Source organism: Erythranthe guttata, chromosome 14 (assembly GCF_056151865.1).
Source record: "Erythranthe guttata isolate IM_541 chromosome 14, IM_541, whole genome shotgun sequence".
NCBI classification, from domain to species: domain Eukaryota; kingdom Viridiplantae; phylum Streptophyta; class Magnoliopsida; order Lamiales; family Phrymaceae; genus Erythranthe; species Erythranthe guttata.
In genome coordinates this window covers 4,859,020-4,876,347 of record NC_142546.1, presented here as the reverse complement: position 1 = coordinate 4,876,347, position 17,328 = coordinate 4,859,020, and positions in this window count along the sequence as shown.

Below are 17,328 nucleotides of genomic sequence, written 5' to 3'. Positions count from 1 at the left end.
ACAAGATCTAATCATTGAAGGTGTAATTTGATATCCAAGCACCAGGATAAATAATTATTCCCACTAACATCGATGATCTGAAATTTTTGTTTCGATTCCAGCCATTATGCAGAGTAGTGCAAATAAAAATATAAAGAGAATATAATTTTAATTATTACAAACTTTTGGTATATTTGAGCAGAACCTCGTACTGATAATGTGTGGTGAAATAGATATTAGATAATTAAATATTTTATTAGAAACACTAATGATGTGAATATTATTAATTAATAGTATTAACTAGTTACTAATATTGAATCTAACATATATATATATTTATATATGTATATACAGATGGGATACATGTATATATGACATACACTATATAATATAATATATTATTATACACAATATAATATAATATACTATGTGAGTGGGAAAGATAGGTAGAGTGTGTGAGGAGAGAGAGAGAATAGAGAGTAGAGAAAGAAAAATGCCAACAAAAGTTGTATTTTATTCATTGACCTGTACATTTATTATATATACAAAATGATGAGTCATCACTAATACTTGTCAACATTTTATCTAACATTCTTGGAAATTGTACACATGTCCTAAGACTTGTCAAGGGACTAAAAACCCATTTGCTAAAGTCCACAATATATATATATATATATATATATATATATATATATATATATATATATATATATATATAGTTTTGGCAGTAGTAGTTAGAAGTGGCCTAATTTTATATTTTGATTTAGTCAAATCAAAATGCTGAGGAGTTTTCCTACCAATGAATTTTGAAACAAAAAGAAATGTTTTTTTTTTCGACCACTGAATTTTGCTATAGAGTTTGAACACATGAATATTGGTGAATAACTCCTAGAGAATTGAACAAGTCAGTAAAGGCCAATTTTGGAGCATTGTCACTTATCAAAACCTTAATCTTAACCCCAAATTAAGTGGAAATTATGTTAAAAAATGTACATATATATATATATATATATATATATATATATATATATAAATTATTATTATTATTATTATTATTATTATTATTCTATTATTATTAGTAGTATTATTATTAGTAGTAGTAGTAGTTAAAAGTGGCTTAATTTTATGTTTTGATTTAGTTAAATAAAGTACGAGTTTTTAGCTAGTGGTTAGTTGCTAGCTCAGTAGTGGCAAATCTTTCTTTTTGTCCTATAAATAGGGAAGTCTCGGTTTATTATTTCTCTCATCGAATAACAATGCTCATCTTTCAATATATTCTTGTTTTCTTACAAAATATTGCTTCTTATAGCTTCTTTTCACCAAGCAAATTGGTATTTAGAGCCATCATGAGAGAGTGAGCAGAGAGAATAAAAATCTCGCGAGTGGAGTGAAAACACTTCAGTGGAAAACTCATGGCTAATAAAGTAATAATTGTAATGCGATGGGTGCGTCACAACCTCTTATTCTCATATTCAAAGGGGAATGCTATGTGTTTTGGAGTATCCGTACGTTTGAGAACTCTACTTAAATCTCAAGTGTTAGAATTACGTTTTATTTTTTGCTGATCACTAACCTTTTATAAATTTAATTAATTAATTGTGGATTATTCAAATTATGGAATTAAGGCTGATTTATGGCAATTGATTTGTAATCTACGTATGACAATTGAAGATCGTGGACCTCTTCTCTCATCTATTGAATAACACCACAACTCTTGTCCTCAACAATTGATAATTCCATCAATAATACTTAGTGAGTTGTGATATTCGAGAGATTGAGAGAAGAAGGTGTGCGTACAAGCAAGATACTCACAAGGAGATTCAGAGGAGACTTGTACATTGCTATCGTTGGCGTTCATCATCATCACTATCGGAATACATGGCGAACGGTATGTCGATAATCCCAATTTATATGATTATGTTCTTAAAATGAAATTGGTTTCAAGATTCTGTTTGTAGTTAAATAAAGGTCTTTCAATTGGCGTCAGAGCAGCGTTTTGAAATGAATTCATTTCAGAACTTAAAATTAATTGTTATATATCTATCTTGTTGATGCTTTTTTTCTGGTCTGGCGAATGTTTGTTTTTCAATTCCATGTGAAATTGCTATGTTGTTGTATCATAATAAAGATTTGTTTGTTTCAAAGTTTGTTTTTAAAAATCAAAGGGCGATCACATGACTATTGTTTTTCTTTGAATAAATGTGTCTACAACATGATTATATGATTCCGATCCGTTTTCAATATAAGATAAATTGTTTTTTTATTGAGGTAAAGTCCATGTATGATAGACTATCTTATTTTAATCTCCAACCTACTACCCGTCGCACAACCCGCGAGTGAGCCACACTTAAGTCAATCCCCCGGGGGGTTTGCCTTTCACTAAATTTCACAGGAGGGTTTTTGCTAGTTTATTTATCATATGGGGGTTTTCGCACCAGTCGCGCAACCCGCGAGTGAGCCACACTTAAGTCAACCGGGGGGGTTTGCCTTTCACTAAATTTCACAGGGGGGTTTTTGCTAGTTTATTTATCATATGGGGGTTTTCGCTATTTAGAGATTACACATGGGTACTTTTTGCAGTTTACTCTTTATTAAAGTGATAAAATCTTAATGGTAAAAGTTGTCAATTGAATCCCAAACAGTGAGTCTGATTCTAAGAGTGTGATTTTATGAACCCATGACAACTGGGTTGATTTTATTTAATCAAACAAATTTATGCTACTGAATGCGTGTCATCTTATCATTATAATATGCTGCCCAAAATTAGTTCATCAATTTATATATGGATTTAATTAATTATAGATTAGTCTGACCTAGTCGATCTAGTCAGATTATATTCTAACAATTGATAAATTTGTCTGTGATAATTGAATATATAATTCAGTAGGGCGAAATGATTAGTGTAATTGTACAACAGAATGTATAGGATTTTGTGCAATAAATTACATACCACCTGTCAATGCTTATTTTTTTTTTTTTAGTTAAATTTGATTACTTCATAAATACATGCAATATGTTAATATCCATTAAAAATAATGGTTTAATCAATCAAAATGTATTGTTATGTTCTTATTTTTATGTTTTTTTTATAAAAGGAATTTTATGAAGCCAAACCGGCAAGAGAGGATGGGAGGACAGAACTCTCGCCACCACTGTGACATAGAGTCGAAACAAGGGCATGTGCTAATTCATTGCCCGAGCATTTACGAAATGAAAACTACAAACTTGGAAAGAACAAACTAAACTAAGACATTTCTCAATAATTGCACCAATCGAGGAATAAAGTATATATTTATCCCGTAACGCTCTCATAATCCCAATGTTGTCCCCTTCGAAACTAACTGCATTCCACCCTTTGATCGCCGCCATCTCTATGGCTTAAAGAACAGCAACAACTTCTCCCAACGCGATCGCAGGTCGACCCTCTACCCAACAAACCAATCATCCCAAGCATGTGCCACTAGCATCACGAGCTACCATTGAGATACCATAAAATCGTTCTCCTGCTGGAAAACCGGCGCCAATATTGATCTTGATAACTCCAGCTGGTGGTCGGCTCCAAGTGGTGGGATGAGGTTGATTCTCCTCATTGGGATAATATTTTCGTGTCTGGGTGAAAGCGTCTAGGTAGGAGGTGCTCCAATTAGTGATGTCATAAGCTGGCGTCACCTTCTCACCATGCAAAATACAATTCCTATTGTCCCAAATTTTCCACATTACCACCATTGCCTGAATGAACCTTTCCAGGCTCAAGTTAGATTGTAGAGCCTCAAACCATGCCCAAACCAAATGCCTCTCCCACTGGACAACTGAACGGTGCATTCAACCAAATATCCTTGACAAGGTTGCATTCCTTTAGTACATGAATAGTGGTCTTGATCTTCTCCTTGCAACCGAAACAAAATGGTGACTAAGTAATATCACGCCAAAACTATTCCACCCTGTGGGTAGTGACTCAGAGCAAGCACGCCACATAAAAACCCTCATCTTGGGTGGAACCGGAAGCTTTCAAATGTTTGTCCACTTACTTTCCAGACCTCCCACTGCCCCTAACAGACCTTTGATCGCTTGATTGATGTTGTTGAGTGCAAGAGGAAAGAATAAGGTGATAACAAGATTTAACAGTAAAATTACTTTTTGCAGAATGGTGCCAAATTATACGATCTTGTGTGTGAGGTCCGCCCAAAGGACAAACTAGGATTAGATCACAGTCAATCGGCCAAAACACATCCGTCAATAATTCCATATTCCATATAGCCATGTCTCAATCAATTAGGTTAGCCACCTTATTAGGGAAGTCAGAGGTCATTTATCTGTGTGTCAAAATACGGTGGTTACCGTCATCCATCAGCCAACGATCACCCCATATTGCCGTATTCAAACCATTTCCAACTCGAATTCTTGTTCCCTTCTTCACATAAGGTATGCTGCCCTAATACTGTGCCACGTCGCAGACGGTCGGAGTCCTAAATCAGCTATGAGGATGTTGCCGTGCGGGAAGTATTTTGCTCGGGAAGAGAGTGGAGAATAACGTGTCCGGTTGAGTGAGGAATCGCCATACTTATTTCGCAAGGAGTGCCAAATTAAAGCTCGCAAGCTCTCGAAAGCCCATACCCACCGTCTCCTTGGTCACAACCTCGACCAAGAAACCCATGGCACATAACGATATTTGCCACTACTCCACCTGTAACGTCGTATTGCCGATTCGAGGTCACGCAAAAGTCCATGTGGAAGCTGAAAACAATAGGAGGGGATCGCCTGTAGAACTGATTTTATAAGGACCTCATTTCCCGCCCTTGAGAGTTGCCATTCCCCCCACCCCTAATTTTGTTCCAAATTCGATCCCTAAGGAAAGAGAAGACTGATGTTCTTGGTTGACCCAAAGTAGTTGGAAGCCCGAGGTACCGATCATGGTGGTCGACTATGGAAAACCAAGAATATCATGAAGTTGGGTCTTCCTCTCGGCCGTCATCGAAGGGCAAAACTTCATCGTCGACTTTTCAACATTAATTTCTTGTCCTGACGCTCTCGCATAGCGATTCCAAATATCCGCCATTGTCCTTGCGTCTTCGGTTTTTGCCTCATAGAAAAGAAGTGTATCATCCGCAAAACATAAGTGGAAAATTGTGGGTGCTGATTGAGCTATTTCAATGCCATGTAGTCGACCCTCTTGTACGGTCGCATGGAGCATGACTGTGAGTGCCTCCGTACATAAAATAAATAGATACGGGGACAATGGATCACCTTGACGAAGTCCTCTCGTCGGCACAAGAGATCCGAACTGCGAACAATGAGAATGGGACAAATTTCACACAAAGCATAATTAAATTCACAAAACGATCAGCAATTCCAAATTTTTGGAGAACACTTTCGATGAAACCCCATTCCACCAGGTCATACGCTTTACTAACATCTAACTTAATAGCCATGTAACTTATTTTTATGTTTAGTTCATGATTAATTGGCATTAAAGCTATCACTCTAATAAAATAATGAGAATATTATTAATTAGTTTTATATTTATGAAATTTGCTATTCTTATTGTTACCAAAGTGACCTAGGTTAGTAAAATCTTGTAATTATAAGAACTACATGAGGGTTTGATCATTTAGATGATATTAAGGCTACAATATTCTCAATTGCAGTAATAATTAAGAAATTGAGACTAGCTCAAAGGATAGTCGCTTTTAATTAATTATGAACTTGGTAGGGCTTACCATAATTTGTATCACTTAACAATTAGAATTGATATCCTAAAGGTAACATGACTAATTGATGAGTAAGATAAATTATGTGAGACCCTACTTAGGTTTTATAAAAGATTATTTACACCAACATAGAGTACAAAATAGTTGTACTATATTTCACCCAAAGGAGAACTTGTAGTGATATCGATAGTTCATCTTATTTGACTTAAGGTCTTATCGTGAGCTGCCTTTTAACTTTACCTTATTGTATTTTGCTATATTTATTTCAGTTTCTATTCCTACTTTATTGTACTCGCATGCTTCTGGTATAAGACGCTCAATGGGTCAAATTTCTCCGATTAGTATGAACAAATTCAGTTCACATGGGTGTTGTGGATTTGGACCTATATTTGCTTATTAAAAAAACTGGGAAAATAAAAAATTATGACAGTGATGAAGAAGTTAGCATAATTGAAGCCTGAACCAAATCCAATAGGCTTAGTCTTATGTTCATTAGAATGACCGTTGCTAATAATATTAAGACTTATGTTTTCGAGGTTGACAATCTATGGAACTGTTATCGGCTACTAAAGAACACTTTAAATCAGCGGACAAATCGCTAGCATGGACACTCATGTTTAAATTGACTACCATGAAATATGGATATGACTGATAAGGCTACCAAACTTGGAGCTCTTGGTATGAAAGTGGAAGAATCATTCCTTGTGCCATTTATCCTTAACTCACTTTCCTTAACGTTGGGCCGTTCAAAATCCACTATAATACTAAAAAAAGACAAGTGCAATTTGAATGAGCTGACTAGTATGTGCATTCAAGAGGAAGTGAGACTAAAGAATTAAGGAAATCACTTTACATTAGATGTAACTCATGGAACTATGAAGAAGAAAGGAAAATTTGTGAAGAGTGGAAATAAATTCAAACGAAAGAAAAAAAAAATGAACCTGGTGAAAGTAGTCAAGGTCATGGAAAGACTTTTGTTTTCGCTTGTTACTTTTGTAACAAAAAGGGACACGTGAAGAAGGACTGTGAGAAATGTAAGGCCTGGTTAAAAAATAAATGTATGTATATTTCTTTTCTATATTATAAATCAAATCTTATTGAAGTTCCTCTAACAGTTGGTGGCTAGATTCTGATGCTACAACTCAGATCACAAATTCATTGCAGGGATTTCGTACTACTCATAAACCGGAGAAAAGTCAAAAGTACATCTATAACGGGTACCGTCTCAAATCTAAAGTGACGATTGTTGGCACTGGTCGCCTCATATTAGATACAGGTCACAAGATGGATCTTGAAAACACTTTTTTATATACCTTCATTTTCTAGGAATTTGGTTTCTTTGTCACGACTAGATGTTTGTGGTTATTTTGCTTTAATTGGTTTCGGAAAACTCAGTTTTATGTTTAATTTAGTATTAATTGGTTCTAGTGTTTTATGTGATAGTTTATATAAAATATCTTTGAATCATGAGTTTGAACAATCATTATTAACCACAATTAGAATTTTGCTTAAAGCGAAGCTTAAATAACGAAAATTCTTCTATCTTGTGGCATAAACGTTTGGGGCATATCTCCATGGACATAATAGAAAGATTGGTAAAAACTGGAATTTTAAAAAATCTTGACTTTATTGATTTTCTACTTTGTGTGGATTGCATTAAGGGTAAGCAAACCAAAAACAATAAAAGGGGTGCCACAAGAAATAAACAGCCTCTTGAGTTAATTCATACAGATATCTGTTCACTACCTATTCCACGTTTTAGTGGAGAAAAGTATTTTATCACATTCATTGATGATCTATTTCGTTATGACTATCTCTATCTAATTCATGAAAAATCTCAAGATGTTGACACCCGTGAGGTGTTTGTTATGGAAGTCGAGAGACAATTAGACGGAAATTTTAAAGATATAAGATCCGATCGATATGAGGAATACTATGCTAGATATGATAAGTCGGGACAAAATCCTGGCTCATTTGCTAAATTCTTAGAAAAGCGTGATATTTGTGCTTAATACACAATGCCTGGAACACCACAACAAAATGGAGTTGATAAACGTCGTAATCGTACCCTTATGGATATAAATAGGAGTATGTTAAGTAATTCAACTATACCCATCTGTTAGAGGGCTAAACTTCCAATCAAATTATCCCACCGGCCTAATTTACACTCTAAATCAGTCAGCCCACTCAACAATTCTTCACACACAAGTATGGCACCATCGTTGTATCAAGTAAACAACAACAATCACAAGTATGCAGCGGAAATCGAACAACACGAGCAATTTATGAGCAACACTCAACCTTTATTGATTCACTCATGAATAATACAAGGAAAGCCATTGGTGCACACAATGAATCCTCACAATAGTTGCTAACAATTGCAATCTGAGTCCCTCTATCTCACTGGGCGGATTTGTTCACTCAATGGCATACAAATACAAGGAACAATGCAATTTACACACTAAAAATCCAAGGGACACATGGCGACACGCAAGGCAGCCACTTGGCTAATTAATTCAACATCAACTGATGCCAATCGCTCCGCAACTTCCTTCTGTAACTTCTCAAGTCAATCAACCGCCCGGCCTGCCTAACACTCGATGCTGCCCGCACGGGTGCTAGTCAGCCCGCTTGCCTTGCCCACACTTGTCATGTCTTTCTCGGCCAAGCACCTCAATGCTTGTCAATCACTCGAAACCCGTGCCTTGTTATTCTCGGTCAAGCACCTTAATGCTTGCCAATCACTCGACCACCGTTTGGCCTATGTGCAGCATGTCTTGTGCCAAGACCTCTTGGCACCACTTCAGCTATAACTCGGTCACACTCGAGTTATAGTCTATGTCTCCGTCTAAGGGGGTAACACCATCTCACTTTGGAATGAAGCCTTGAAAACCGCTATGTATATCTTAAACCGGGTTCCCAGTAAGGCAGTCCCAACAACTCCTTACGAGTTATGGTCTGGTAGGAAACCTAGTTTAAAGCATTCACATGTTTGGGGTTGTCCAACAGAGGGTAGAATCTACAATCCAAATGAAAATAAATTGGACTCTAGAACAATTTCATGATTATTTATTGGTTATCCACTAAATTTAAAAGGGTAAAATTTTATTTTCCTAACCATACTACAAGGATAATTGAAACTTGAAACACCAAATTCTTAGAGAATAGTGAAGTTAGTGGGAGCGTTGAATTAAGAAGGTAGAACTTGAAGGGATTATGGTGGATATTTTACCAACTTATTCCCCTCAAGATAAAGTTACTCTTAAACCTATATAACAAGTTGAAACAAATGATTCATCACTCCATTCACCAGTCCATGAAAATGACATCATTGACAATACTGTAGAACCACCACAACCGGTAGCTTTGAGAAAATCTCAAAGGTAAAAAAAATATGCCATATCCGATGACTATGTGGTGTATCTACAAGAGTCTGATTTTGACATTGGTATTCAAAATGATCCAGTTTCATATTCACAAGCCATGAAAAGTAAGGATTCTAGCAAATGGATTATAACGGTGTCTGAAATCTTGTCAAATTGCCTAAAAATAGTAAAAAATTCAGTTGTAGATGGGTCTTTCAAAACCAAATGTGACTCTAAGAGCAATATCGAAAGATTTAAATCTAGATTAGTGGCCAAAGGTTTCACTAAAAAAGAAGGCATTGATTATAGAGAGACTTTCTCTCCAATATCTAAGAAAGACTCTCTTTAGAATCATTATGGCTCTTGTAGCTCATTATGATTTGGAGTTGCACCAAATGGACGTGAAAACCGCTTCTGAATGGGGATTCGGATGAAGATATCTATATGGACCACCCTAAAGGATTTTCAAAACAAGGAAAAGAACACTTGGCTTGTAAATTAAAGAGCTCCATATATAGACTTAAACAAGCTTCTATACAATGGTATATAAAATTCAATGATACCATTACTTTCTTTGGATTTAAGAAAAACACCATTGATCCGTGTATATATCTAAAGTCAATAGGAACAAGTTTATCTTTTTAGTTTTGTATGTGAATGATATTTTTCTATCCAGTACTGCTCTTAGTTTTCTTCAGGAAATCAAGAATTATCTTTCCAATAATTTTAGGATGGTTGATATGAGTGAGACAAATTATGTTATCGGGATAAAGATCTTTAGAGATCAATCTCGAGGATTGTTAGTATTGTTTCAGTAGTGATATATCAATCGAGTCCTTGAAAGATTTAATATATAGTTTTGTTCAACCATTAATGTACCACAAAAGGTGATAAATTAAATGAAAACCAATGTCCAAAGAATGATTTGGAAAAGCAGAAAATAAAATTGATTTCGTATGCATTAGCAGTTGGAACTCAGATGTATGTACAGACTTGTACTCGACTAGATATTAGTTATGCAGTGGGTGTACTTGGTAGATATCAAAGTATTTCGGGAATAGAACATTGGAAGCAATAAAGAAGGTTATGAGGTATCTTCAAGGAACAAAGGATTACATGCTTACTTATAGAAGATCATATCAATTAGAGGTTATTGATTATTCATACTTCGATTTTGCTGGTTGTTTAGATAGTACAAAGTGCACATCGGGTTTCGTATTTCTACTAGCTAGTGGAGAAATCTCTTGGAAGAGTGTGAAACAATGGCCGAGTTTGTAGCATGTTTTGAGTCCTTGAGTCATGCACTACGGTTGCGAAATTTTATCTTAGGGCTTAAGGTTGTTGGCTCAATTGCTAAGCCTTTAAAGAAATATTGTGATAACACCGCAATTTTTTTCCTCTATAAGAATGGAAAGTATTCTAGTGGATCCAAGCACATGGATCTCAAGTGCTTGGTATTTAAAGAAAGAGTCAAAAAACAACAAATGTCAATAGAAAATTTAAGTACGACTCTTATGGTTTTTGATTCATTAACCAATGGATCACCTCTAAAGACATATGAGGAACATGTTATTAGAATGTGTCTTTTGAGAAATCTATGATTTGATGAGCAATGATTAGGTAATTGACACTTAATTTATTTAATCAAATGTTTATGTTTTCATGTTTCCAATTATGTGTGAGCATATTATATTAATTTGGAATTAATATAACATGATTTGTCCTAACAAGACAAAATTAAAGGGGTAATTATGGATTAGAATAGTAATGGTTATTAGTGGCGTGATACATAAAATGCAATATGATGGATGAATCAAATGACCGCTATGATTCAAATTAATAACTCAAATTAGTTCTAGTATTAAAGTACATTATTTACCAATTATGATGATCAACTTAATTTTTTTAAATCGTGATCACGTATCAAATGTTTTGTATGAATAACCCACTTAGTCAAATAATTTTTTAACTTTTTTTCTTAATCGGTTTTGTGGACCAAGTGGGAGAATGTTAGTTTTACGTTTTATTTTTGTGGCCCGCAAAATTTTTATAAATTTAATTGATTAATTGTGGGTTATTCAAATTATGGAATTAAGGCTGATTTATGGTAATTGATTTGTAACCTATGTATGACAATTAAAGACCACGATGGGTGGGATTCGTCTTATGCCGTTACAAAGAATCGTGGCCCTCTTCTCTCGTTTATTAAATAACACCACAACTGTTATCCTCAGTACAGACAATTGAAAATTCCATCACTTACATAATACTTAATGAGTTGTAATATTAGAGAGATAGAAAGAAAATTGCCTACGAGTAAGGTTCTCTCAAGGAGATTCGGAGGAGGCTTGTAAATTGCTATCGTCGTCGTTCATCATCATCTCTATCGGAATCCATGGCGAACGGTATGTGATAATCCCTATTTATATAATAATATTCTTAAGATGAAATTAGTTTCAAGATTTTGTTCGTAGAGTTTTTCCGCATAAAGTTAAATAAAAGTCTTTCATTAAGATCTTAGGGACTTGGTGGAGAAAGGGTTTAGTGACCCCGACGACGAAACCAAATTAAGGGAAAATAAGAAGAAAGATTCAACGGCGTTGGTGGTAATCCAACTAGCGTCTTCTCGCGAATTGCATCGGCAACCACGTCAATGCATGCGCGGTCCATTCTGCAAAAGGAGTTCCAAGGTGACTCAAAGGGGATTGTTGTGAGATTGCAATCACTTCGTCTCAATTTTGAAACCTTGGTCATGAAAACCGAAGAATCTGTTGCTGATTTTTTGTCTAGAGCAACGACAATAGTCAGCCAAATGCGACCCTACAGAGAGAAGATTGTCGATCGACCGATTGTTGAAAAGGTATTGAGAAGCTTGACTCCGAAATTCGACTGAGAAATCAAAGGATTTGTCAATTTATTCATTTGATGAACTAATGGGTCATTGCAAATACATGTGGCTAGAATGAATCGTTCACATGAAAAAAATGAAGAAAATTAATTTCAAGTGAAGGCTCCATTCGCAAGAAATGGCTAGAGTGAGAAATCGAAATACAAGGGCCGTGGAAGAGGAGGATTCCGTAGTCGTTGTCTAGGTAATGGAAGAGGCAGAGGTTGTTTTGATTGGCAACGACAATCCAATAAACAAAGGAACAACATGAGCAACGTTCAATGTCATCATTTCCAAAAAAATGGGCATATACAAGCTGATTGTTGGTACAAAGACAAACAAATCAACTTTGCGGCAGAAAATGGAGAATAAGCTAAAGCTTTTTATGGCTCATTGCAAAGCTAACAATTAGTCACACAACATATGGTTCGTAGACAATGGTTATTCAAATCATATGACCGGCACCAAATCCATGTTTACGGAGCTTACAAGACGTAGAGAATGAAGATTGAATTTGGCAACGGCCAAGAAGTGCAAGTTAAAGGGAAATGAACAGTGGGCATCGAAACCTCCAATGGTAACATAAAACTCGTCCATGATGTTTAATTTATTCATGATTTATGATACAATTTGCTTAGGGTTGGGCAATTATTAGTTGGTGGATATTCATTACAATTTGATGATCATACATGTATCATACATTAGTTGGGCAACTGGTTAATATTTTCCCTTGGAATTTTATTTATTGTTTTATGATCGCTCTCCATCCTAAATTAATAAAAATATAAAAAACTTTAATGCACAAGTAATATTAAATTACGTATATAGATTGCACATGTGATATTAAATTAACTGTTTGTCGAGCTATTGTCGAGGTGGACAACAAAATTTGTTCCTGCACGAACAAATTTCTATTGTATATGACCCAAGTAATTTCAAGATACTCGAGTAGATCCGGATGGTTTCTGTACTCATAGACCATCGCCGCGAGGTTACGTTCGAATTCTTCAATAGATAGGGAAGTTACAACTCTTTGCCAAGGCCCACGAACGATGCAATTCCTCAAGACTTACTGTTACCTAATTTTTGTGTAGAACGAAGACCCATATTTCTATTGATATGGAATGTGTATAGACGATAATTTAAATCTGCGAAGACATTGCGTAACGGCTTTATGATTCCCAATTCTCTATCAGTCACAACTACAGTCGGTACACTGTTTGGGATGAATAACCTTTTCACTTTGATTGATGCCCATGTATAATGCTCTTCATTTTTATGTCATATAAATGCCATTGCAACAGTAAAATTTAGACCTTCTGAGCAAACACCAATAGTTTCTAACAAAGGCATTTGGTACTGATTTGTTTTGTACGTACAGTCAAACAGTAGAACATCCAGAAACAATCTCAACATTTCGACCGATTGAGAGTGATCCCACATCAGATCAATAACTTCATGCGTAGTTGGATCACTGTGGATCCACTTATAATAGTTATATTCCTCAAGCAACCTAACCAAATGCTGCAGAACTGTAAGTCCACCCCTAGCATGTTTTTTCATTTTTGCCTTTTCATTGTATGCGTGTCTTAAATGCACATCATTTGCCAAGTTATGCTCTTTCAAATATATTTTAAAAAAGTATTCGGCGGCACATGAATTTTTGCTAACATTCGAGTAATGTCCACCTCGTCTTGATTATGCCCCCACAAATATACGAGATCATGACTATGCTTCCCATATAATAGTTTAAGTTCACATCTATTCTAGTAGTGTTCGACTCCGACCAAGTAAGATTTACAATGACATTTTTTGTGCCATGCCATTTCTTATTTTCAACATCTATGTTCGTTGAAGTTTCCCGCTTCCCCTACCAAATAGATCACATGTAAGATATATTATATTCTTAGGACTACTACGCTTCACCAATTTCACACCAAGACTCTTGGCGGATGCTCTGGCCCAATCTATCAACTCGTTCTGAGTTAAATAGTTATGTTACTATAAAATACTCACTATGATCTACTTTAAATGTAGATGAATTTTGTTGCTCTTCCTGAAAAAAAATATGAAAAAAAATATGAAATAAAATATAGTTAAAATAGTATAATAATAAATAATATATAAATAAATAAATAAACCGGACAGAGGTGGTCGGCGCCGAAACCGGGGACCCAAAACCAGTTTACACGCCCAAAATGGTTTCGGAAAGACAGTTTGCGGGCCCAAATTGAGCGTAGATCGAATTTGTACGGGCCCATTTTGGGCGTGAAAATTGTTTTTCCGTACCCGTGTTGGTCGTGAGCCACCTTTTCCATGTTTATAAAACGAAAACGAACAAATTTGACCTCATTGTATTGTGTGTCTCGATCCTCATCCGACACACTCATTTTCCTTTGTAAATGACTTCAACAAGATGGGTTTCGGGACGGTTTCTAATCTTAAAGTTTGAGAGGTTTTTTTCTAAAGGGATGAAGAGAGAATAGAGATTGAATTATTACAAACCGTATTCGTAAAAATGAAACCGTGTTTCTCAAGTTCCTTGAGAGAAAATAAAAGCGAGAGGAGGTGAAAATAGGAGATAACAACTCTTGATTGTAAATCTTGTCTTTATATAATTATATAGATATCAAATTTAATAATTTTAATAGATTTAGTGTAATCAACTGAACCCTTTCTCACTAACTAACTATTACCCATAAGCCAAGTTCAAATTCCTTAACAATGCACGTAGGGTTAGCCTAGTATGATTACCCAATGCTTGTATATGGTTGGTTGCAGGTTCCTTCATTAAAAAAAAAATATATATTTATCAAAGTTGTAAAAAGCGGTAATCAGGTCGGAGGCGGTCAGGGACCGACCCACGATTAATCGGTGCGGCGGTGATTAATCGGTGATAAACCGGAAATAAATCGATTTTTAAAATTTAATATAATATATTTCTAGATATTATTTATAAATACTCAAAACATATATAAAAAGATATTTAAACATAGTTATATCTCCATCATGTATAAAAACTTAATAAAATAATAAAAGTTAAATAATAATAAGATCATAATACATAAATATCGTTATAAAATATACATAAATAAGCAATTTTTTTGAATTTACATTTATTCTTGAACATTCCTAACATACATCATTAGTTCTTTAACAATAACCGTTAATATAAACAAAATAAAACATAAGCCCATATTTTGTTTATTAAAATCCCAACTTTTATTTTGAATTATTAAAAAAAAAAACGATTTTGACCGATTTTTGGCCGATTTTTGCAACCGAAGTTTGACCCGCCATAAAGATTCGACCGCCTCGGACCGCCTAAAACCGCCTCATAGGCAAAAAACCGATTTTTCAAACCTTTACATTAAAATTGTAAAGGTTTTTGACCGCCTCGGAGACCGATTAATCGGCCGTCTCGGCTGATTTTTAGAACACTGATATATATTACGCTTAAGAAATTAATAAAACCCAATCTAGTACATAATTGTATTATATTCGATTTATGTAACCGAATAAGACCTAAATGTGATTACTCAATTACATCCTTAAAGTGAAAATAATTAGTACCGTGCAATGCACCGGATAACATTTCAAATGTGAAAAAAATAATTATTCAAATACATGTCAAAAACAATTATAATAAAATAATACATTACATTTATTATAATAAAATTTATTAGTGATATTTAACTTATAGTATTCATACAAATCTGACAATACAAACCAACCTTGTAAAAGACTATATAAACTTAATTGTAATAAAATGAAATTGATTGTTAAAGAAATGAAGCAATTAACAAAACCAGAAGTTAAAGCAAAAAACAAAAATAAATAAATGTGTAAATATAATTAGAGATGCATGGTTGGAAAATTATAGCTGATGTTGAAAGGACTCTACGCGATTTGGTTTGAATTTGATTTTTTTTATAATTAGAAATTGGTAGACAAAGAAATAATTGAAATAATTACAAAAATTCCTAGGCTACTATAGCGTTTCTTTCTTTTATATATAAGATAATATATAACATATTAGATCAGATCATAATTATATAATATTAATATATAATTACCCCATTAACTAAAATGCTAAAATCCGAAGTTGAATAATTCTTTCTTTTAAGATTTTCTCTCTCTAAAATCTTATCTTTTCCTTTCCCACCCTTCTTCTTTTTCCCTAACTTTTTTTTTTTCGCAAAATCACACACAAAAAAGGTCCTTAACATTCCATGTTTATATTTGAGAAAACTCTTCACATGTCTCTAAAATAAAGTTGGAATGTGAAGAATTTTTTTGAATTGATATGAATTTGTGATGTATTCATATTTTTTCCAAAAAAGAAAAAAACCTTTCTTTTTTATGTTTAATGGTTGCCGCCTCGTCGGTGGAATGATTGAGGGTGGGGTGTGAACAGCATCCGATGTAGTCGCAGTGATGTTGTGTGGCCGTCTGCGGTTGTCGCATGTGAAGCAGAAATGTGTGAATGAAGGAGGCTGAGTTGGGGTGGGTGGTGGAGTAGTAAATTAGGCTTTAGATATATTTTTAGGGTAATAAGCCTCACACCCCTCAAACCAAACCTAATTAGATATGAATGACAACCTCAAATAAAACATTTTAACTACATCCTTATTTCAAAATAAAAATTGATACACATCCTTTGTTTTTTATTTAACCCCAAAATACCCTTACAATACCTAATAAAAGTCACTCTTTCTCTTTTTCCCCCTCCCCTCTATCTCACGCCGCCCAACACCCCCCTTCTAACTTTCTCCTTTTCTCCCCCACCCACTTCCTCTCTCTCTCTCTCTCTCTCTCTCTCTCTCCTCTCTCTCTCATATGCCGTCCCCAACCGCCCCCCACCCCCCCCCCCCATCCTTTTTCTTTTTCTTTTTTTTTTCCCTTATAAATGATTAAATTCAATTATAGTGGAATAGTTATGGATGCTATGACGGTGGTTATGGTAGATGTCGACGGCTATGGTAGCGGTGGTTATGGTAGGTGGCGACGACTATGGTGGCGATGACATGGGTTGTGCGGTGGGGGTTGTGGTTATGGTTGGGATGTTATTGAAAGCATATTTTGAATAATTAATTGCATCTGATTTACTTATCTTTTAAGAGATTTTGCTTAGTTTGGGTTCAAATGGCAGATCTAGGTTTTCTCAAATGTTGGTAGGGGACAACGGTCGCGGCGACTGTGAGCATTGGCTGCTAGGGTTTGCGTCGGCTGCTAGGGTTGGCGACGCCTGGGAGTTGTTGGGGCTAGGGTTTAGTAGTAAAACATAGTACACTGTAGTACACTATAGTACACCGTAGTATAAGTACATCGCAGTATGCTATAGTACACCGTAGTACACTATAGTCTACTACAAATCGAAAATATGTAA